At 33.8% G+C, this 7,386-nt stretch overlaps 1 long non-coding RNA gene across 1 annotated transcript; it reads left to right on the top strand.

Moving 5' to 3' along the window:
* The first annotated feature begins 4,612 nt into the window (after nt 1–4,612).
* LOC128283519 (uncharacterized) lies at nt 4,613–5,750 on the top strand. Its single transcript, XR_008273880.1, has 2 exons — nt 4,613–4,662; nt 5,558–5,750. It is a non-coding gene; the product is annotated as an uncharacterized LOC128283519 (long non-coding RNA).
* Nucleotides 5,751–7,386: the final 1,636 nt, after the last annotated feature.

Here is a 7,386-nt window from a genome sequence, read left to right as displayed (position 1 = left end):
TAGGGGAGTTATCATCTTTGAAGTTGTCGAAACCATTTTTTTGAAAAAAAAAAGAGAATCGACTTTATTTGAAAATGAAAATTAAATTGGGAGTCGCCACCGATCTTTATTAGGTGTGATCGGACACCTTTGTTTTAATAAAACGTTTAGTTTATGAAAACAGTGTTTTTGGTCTTCAAAACTCGAGAGAATAGGTTCGGGAATCGGTTACGTGCGAGGAAGGATTAGCACTCTCGTCACGCCCAAAATTGGTACCAAATTAATTAATTATTGTCCTAGAGTCGAAAGTCGAAAATCGAGAATAGATTTAAAATACGATCCCTTTTATTGATCGTCGATTAAAAAAATGCTTGAATTAGCTCAAAATGATCGCTAAGGACTTCCTTACCTCGAGATATCGGAGTATCGCATCCCGTAAGTTAGAACACGATACCATGAACTCCCGAGCATAAAGTCGTCTTTAATTTTAATTGGAATCTCGTGTATTTTAAAACTCAAAAGGATATTTGGCTATCTAGAACCAACGAGAAAATCGAAACCCCGTAAGTTAGGGCACAATTCCTCGATGTTCCAAAACGCAAAACATTGCCTTATTTAGAATACTTTCTTTTTTGAAATATAGCGAGTATAATGTTTAATAAAGTACGTTATTCATTTGGATTGAAAAAAAAACGATTTATTGGATGAATGTAACGAGACTTGATTCATGGGACGATAATATGAAATAAAAATGTAGTGTGACATAGAGAGATGACACATGAATAAAAATATTACATGAGTGAATGACAATAATGTGGAAATACAAGTAAACGAACCATAGGCAGTAATCTAGTATGATGACGGATAAATTTAAGATAAATAATGTGAAAAAGAAATTTAATATCAACAATGTGCGAAACAATTTAAAAATAGAGTATATGTAAAAGAAATTTTAAAATAGGTAACATACAAGATAATCAAAGAGATGATTACTATATATATAAAAATGGATATAACAATTTGAAATTAATATATAAAAATTTTAAAGCAAATAATAAAACATTTTTTAAAAGAATAATACATAAAGCGAGTTTAAAATAAATAATGTAAAAGAATTTTAAGACCTATATTACACCAAGCAAATTTAAAAGGATTCATATGAATAATTTTAACAATAGAAAATATATATATATATATATATATATATATATATATGCATGTATATAAAAGTTTTAAAATAAAATATATATATATATAATATTTTAACATAAGTAATACATAGAAAAATCAAAACGAACAACAATAAAAGGAATTTAAAACGATTAATACCTAGATTAGTATAACTAAATAACGCCTAAGAATATATTATATATATATAGTAATTTAATATAGAAAGTATATATGTAAAGATATAAAATAAATAATTAAATAGTAAAGTGACAATAATAGGAAACGATGAAAATAAATAAAATTTATTAAAAAGAGTAGATAAAAATATAAATAAAAATCTGAAGTTTAAAAAATATATGTAAAAGAATATAAATAAAATGATTACAGTGAGAATAAAATATGTATATATGAAAAATAAAAGTAACATTAATATATAAATAAAAATAGAAGTATAGTAAATGGAAATATAATAGAAACATAAATAAATAAATAAAGTTAGAGTAACGGTAATAATGTTAGAAAAATAAAATAATCATGAATATAAATATAATACTAGTAGTAATAGTATAATAACAATAATAGTAATAAAACAAACAACAAAAATAATAATAATAATAATAATAATAATAATAATAATAATAATAATAATAATAATAATAAAAGTAAAATAGGAAATGCATGGTAATAAAATAAATAAATATCATGAAAATATTAAGAATGAATAGTCACAGTGTTATAACAAGAACAACATGTATATATGTATAAAATAAATAAGTAAATAAATAATATATATAAAATAAAAATATAAAATAAATAAGTATATAAATAATCCAAAATAAATAATATATATAAAATTTAAAGTATATAAATGATTTCAAGGAAATAAAATATAACAGCTTGAAATATATAAGCAATTTCAAAATAAATAAGATATAATAATTTGAAGTATATAATATAAGAACTTGAAATGAATAATAATAATGATCTAAAAAGAAATAAATAAATCAATTAAATAGAACAAGGATTAAGTTGAAATAAAATTAAAATTTGGGGTGTAAATTATAAATAATAGAAAATAGGTTGTCAAGGGCCTAGATGAAACACGCTGAAACAAATGAGGGACTGATTTGGGAAATATCCCCAGCCCTCATGCGCTGTGTTTTGGAATGGACCACACTGACACAAAAGCAAAAACACGCGGCGAAATAAAAAAAATAAAAGAAACAGACAAGGGCCACATTGCAAGGCCTCGCAAAAGAGGAGGGACCTCGCGCATAAATTTCCCAATAATGGGAAAACGCGAGGATCCTCTTGGTATGGATCGGGTCGCGCGGGTCAGAGGTCCAAAACGACGTCGTTTTGGCCTCTGAAACCTAATTACCAAAACGGCGCCGTTTTCAAGGCTGTATTTAACCCCATTTTTTTTTACAAATTCATTTTGCAGCCTCCTCCCTAAAAAAACCTGATATTTCCCTTTACTCTCTCCCTCTTCTCTCTGTGTTCGGCCAAGGGGACACCCAAATCTATGTCCGTCACACCATCGCCGTATTCGACGGCCAATGGTGCGCGAGGGTGGGTATTAAGCCCCGTTTCAAGGCCCGTTTGAAGGTTACAACACCCTCAACCTTCGAAAACGCGAGATAAATGGTTCGTGTCCCCTCTTTGGGTTCGAACGTGACAACGACGACGAGCCCTCTGACGAAGCGGTCACGAGGCGATCTCGATAAGTTTTTACTCTCTTTTATTTTGTTTAAAATAGATTTATAAATAAAAAATAAAAGAAAAATGAAAGTAAAAATAAAATATGAAGAATGAGTCGAAAACGGGATTGGAATCAACCTTTCCTTGTATTTTTTTTATTGCTAGTATTCATGTGAAAATACAATGTTTTTGTAACGCCCCAATTTTCGGGAATTCTGTGAATGTTGGCATAGGTTTAATTATGTTAGTGGGCCTCTAGAAGGCCCAAGCTTAAGATAGAACCCGGCAATTTTAGTTAATTTTTGTTCTATAAGAAAAAGGGGGTGAAATTATGAAATAGGACCTATGTGAAAATGTTTGAAAATGCTATAGGCTAAATTGAAGTGGCCAAATAAATAGGAGTGCAAAATAGGAGGATTTGCATGACAAACCTCCCATTTTACATGAAGTGGCTAGCCATCATGTTGTTGTAGACAATATGAGCACTTGATATCCATAATTCATGGTACAAATTGATAATGGGTTAGGTAAATGTTCCATGATAATGGATTAGGTAAATATTCCATGATAATGGGTTAGGTAAATATTCCATGATAATGGATTAGGTAAATATTCCATGATAATGGGTTAGGTAAATGTTCCATGATAATGGTTTAGGTAAATGTTCCATGATGGGCATTTCATGTCTTTTGTATTAAAGAATTAAATGGATGAAATATGAAATTTTATTAAAAGAAAAAGGGGTGAAAAGAACAAAGTTTTGTCCATCTTTGTTCATCATAGCCTAAAGTTGAGAAGAGAAAGGAGAGGAGAAAGCTCTTGAATGTTCGGTCACTTGGGGAAGAAAATTGAAGGTAAGTTCATGGTAGTTTGCTTCTATCTTGATGTTCATGAGTTCTTCTTGATTCTACCTTAACTCTTGAAGCATATTTTGGTTTTTAGTTGTGTTGCGAGCATTTAGTCATGATTTAAAATGAAGGAAATGGTTGTTGTTTCATATTCTTTTGATGAAAAATGGAAGATAGGTGAAGTTGAGCCAAACAAATGAACATGCATGTGCCTTAGATGCTAAAGGGAAAAATCGGCTAACATGTTGTGCTTTAAAATGATGAAATGGAGATTATACTTAAGTAAAATCATAGATATGTGATGATTGATTGGTGATATACATGTTTAAATAACATGCATGCAAGTTATGTGTGAAAGAGTGAATTTGGTAATAAATCTGCTTGGGACAGCAGCAGTAATGTGACTTTGGAAAATCACCATAAACTGTGGGAGATGAATTAGAAGCTAAATAAATTATGTAATTAAAGCTTGTTGAGTCTAGTTTCAAATGAAATAAATGAGAACATATTTTGAATTCTGTACAATGAGAAATTTGATTCGTAATGAAGAGTGGCCAGATTAGTCAAACAGTGAAACATGCGAAACTTTGAGAAAAATCTGGTATTGATTGGCCAAACCAAAAATTCTGAAAATTTTATGGATGTAAGATATATGAGTCTATTTTCAGGGAAATTAACAGCACTTGATTTGGAGTTTCGTAGCTCCAGCTATAAATGATTTAGTGACTGTTGCTCAGGAAGACAGCTTGCAGTGAAATTATGATTATGTGGTAAACATTGACAAAAATTTGTTAATGAGTTGCTTATTGATTTCTTATAAGCTTACTATGATCTGTAGGTGTGGTTGGTCGAATATTGTAAGGGGTTAATACGTAGTTTGTATTTGAATAGTTAGATTAACGTGTTAGTAATCCAATTGTAGGCGGTTCGTGTGTGGATCTCGTCAACATATCGTCGCAAACAGGTGTGTAACTAACACCCTCTTTCTTAGTCTAGATTGGCAAAAGTCGAAAAGTCGAAAAGCCGAAATGCCGAAAACCAGTATTTTTTAGATTTGCGAGTGTGCGAATGCTCGTGAGGTAAATCGATTAATGTTTTTGGTAAGCTGCAAAATTTGGACTGCAAAGTGCATGATTGCTGTGCCCTCGATATTTTTGGGCTTAATGGGCCAAAATTGGAATGATGGGCCAACGGGCCCAATTAGGTAAGAACCCTCGGTACGTGATTCTGTTAGTACGTGAAAAGTAGGAATATGCATGAAAAACCTTAAAATAGATAAATTACTGAAATACCTTTAAAAGTGGAAAATTTACAGTTTTACCCCTAGTAGATAAATTATCGAAATACCCCTAGGGTTAAATTGACCTAAATGCATGTTTGATGTTGTTATTTATTGCATGCCATGTTGTTATTATCGATGCATGGGATTGGGATATTGACGAGGAAGTACTGAAAGTGGCTTGTCCACGTATTTAGAGGCTTTGCCTCAATTTATCGTTAATCGAGCGAGCAAAGTACAGAGCTGTGGAGTGTTGTCTTTGGGTGGGTTGAGCTATTCCCACATGGAGTGTGTAATGGTATGGGTGGAGTGTAGTGGTTGGTGGGTTGAGTAGTCTCCCAAATGGGCTTGCATATGTTATTAATGTTGCATGTATTTTGAAATGGGCATATGGGCCATACTGTTATCTGAATAAAGGGCTAAGGCCCAGTTTATTGTAATCTGAAAAGGGCTCTGGTCCAGTACCACTGTTACCTGAATAGGCTTAGGCCAATAAGCTTGAGCTGACTTAGGCTTTGAATGGGTTTTCCTTATACACTGAGTTTCCCCAAACTCACCCTTTTTATTTTCATCCACGCAGGTAATTCCCAACCATAGTGGGCTTGGAGCTGTGAGGGAATTCGGAGTGGCCACCAGTTCTGAAAGTTTGATTTTCTTCTGGTGAACTGGACATCCTTTTATTTACGTTTGAAGTTTTGGGTTTTTAAATGTACTAAGGCCGCTTAATTATTTTTGATGGTTTTAATATGTATTACTAAGATAGGTATTACTTATTTTAACTGTTGAAATTGGATAGCTTTAGGGCGCGTTTTAAAAAAAACAACAACAATTGATTTCAAAATAACACGACAACAAGCAAAGCTTCCGCAATGAAAGTATTTTCCAAAATTTATCATTTTTCCTAAAAATGACTTAATCAAATCGATTTCCTAGAAATATACATGACGTTAAGGTGTGGCAATGGCGGTGTGTATATCTAGGATTGGATCCGAAGGGAGCTTGGTACTTAAATAGTCCGATAGACTCACCTCATCTTTTTCGGTTTCCTACCTGGTGCACAGCTTCCATTCACTTTAACCTATAATGAAATTATCTTTTAAAACACTAAGTAGGTTTTCCTGGATCAACAATATAAAATGTTTTGAACGCTTCAATGTGGCATGTCGGATCCGGCCATAACGTCTGGGCCGGGTTTGGGGTGTTACATTTATTGGTATCAGAGCCTAGGTTGCAATAACTCGGCTGTGGAATGGGTTTACAAAAATAAAGATTTTCAAAAAAAAATTACAAAGATTGCGAAAAATGCGATTTTCAAAATTTAGATCTTTAGAAGATGGCATTCCGAATCTCCGACTCAAGTCTGTAAGTATTACTCTGAACTCTTCTGAATATTTTTCTGACTTATCTGTCTGTACTGAAATCCTGCTAGGATATTCTAGATAGGATGATACTGAAACCATAGGAAAATCGATAAGAGATCAAATCAGTAGCTAGACTTCGATTTTGCGAAAACAAACTCTGAACTACTGTCTGATTCATAAAATATCTGTAATAAACATGGAATATTAATTGATGCATAAAAATTCGTAATCAAGATAATACTATATGAGTACAAGAGGTCGTGGACGAAGCCGAGGAAGTGCTTGAGCGAGATCTTCGTCTTCGGGACATATGTCGGCGGTGGATGCACTGGTACCACCGGCAACAGAGGTAGAGTCTCATGACTGCGGTGTCGAGGATGATGCCTTGTCACAGGCAATGCTTCGTGTTCTGGAAAGGGTTGTCGGGGCAAGTACGGGCAATGGAGTTCGGGGATCTATTTCTGAACTATTTTGAGCTAACGGAGCGGAGATCTTTAGGGGCGTATCTGGTATAGCCTCGAATGTGGCGGAATATTGGTTGGAGGCCACAGAACGGATTATGGACAACTTGGACTGCTCTGAGGAGATTATGAGTAGGGTATCTGTACTAAGTCCTTTGGGTCACTCGGTTAGGGTAGACAAACTGTATAGGGATGTACCCTTAGAAACTCAAGGTAGGATTTTCCCTAGAGATCTGATGGAGTTACCGTTCGGAGAGTTTGATCTCATTTTGGGAATGGACTGGCTTGTTAAGCATAAGGCGACCCTGGACTGTGCTGCTAAATGAATGCTGTTAAGGACCACAAAGGATGAGGAGGTTATGGTGATAGGTGAGCGAAGGGATTATTTGTCCAAAGTGGTGTCGGCTTTAAGAGCCGAAAAGTGGATTTGGAAAGGTTGTGAGGCCTATTTGGCATTTGTAAGTCAGTCAGAAGAGGAGGGACCGACAGTGGATAAGGTTAGGACCGTAAAGGAGTTCCAAGATGTTTTTCCGGAGGAGCTTCCTGGATTGCCTCCGAACCGAGAAGTTGAGTTTGGAATAGATTTG

This window comes from Gossypium arboreum, chromosome 11, assembly GCF_025698485.1.
Source record: "Gossypium arboreum isolate Shixiya-1 chromosome 11, ASM2569848v2, whole genome shotgun sequence".
Lineage (NCBI taxonomy): Eukaryota > Viridiplantae > Streptophyta > Magnoliopsida > Malvales > Malvaceae > Gossypium > Gossypium arboreum.
This window is presented reverse-complemented; position numbering and strand designations above follow the sequence as displayed.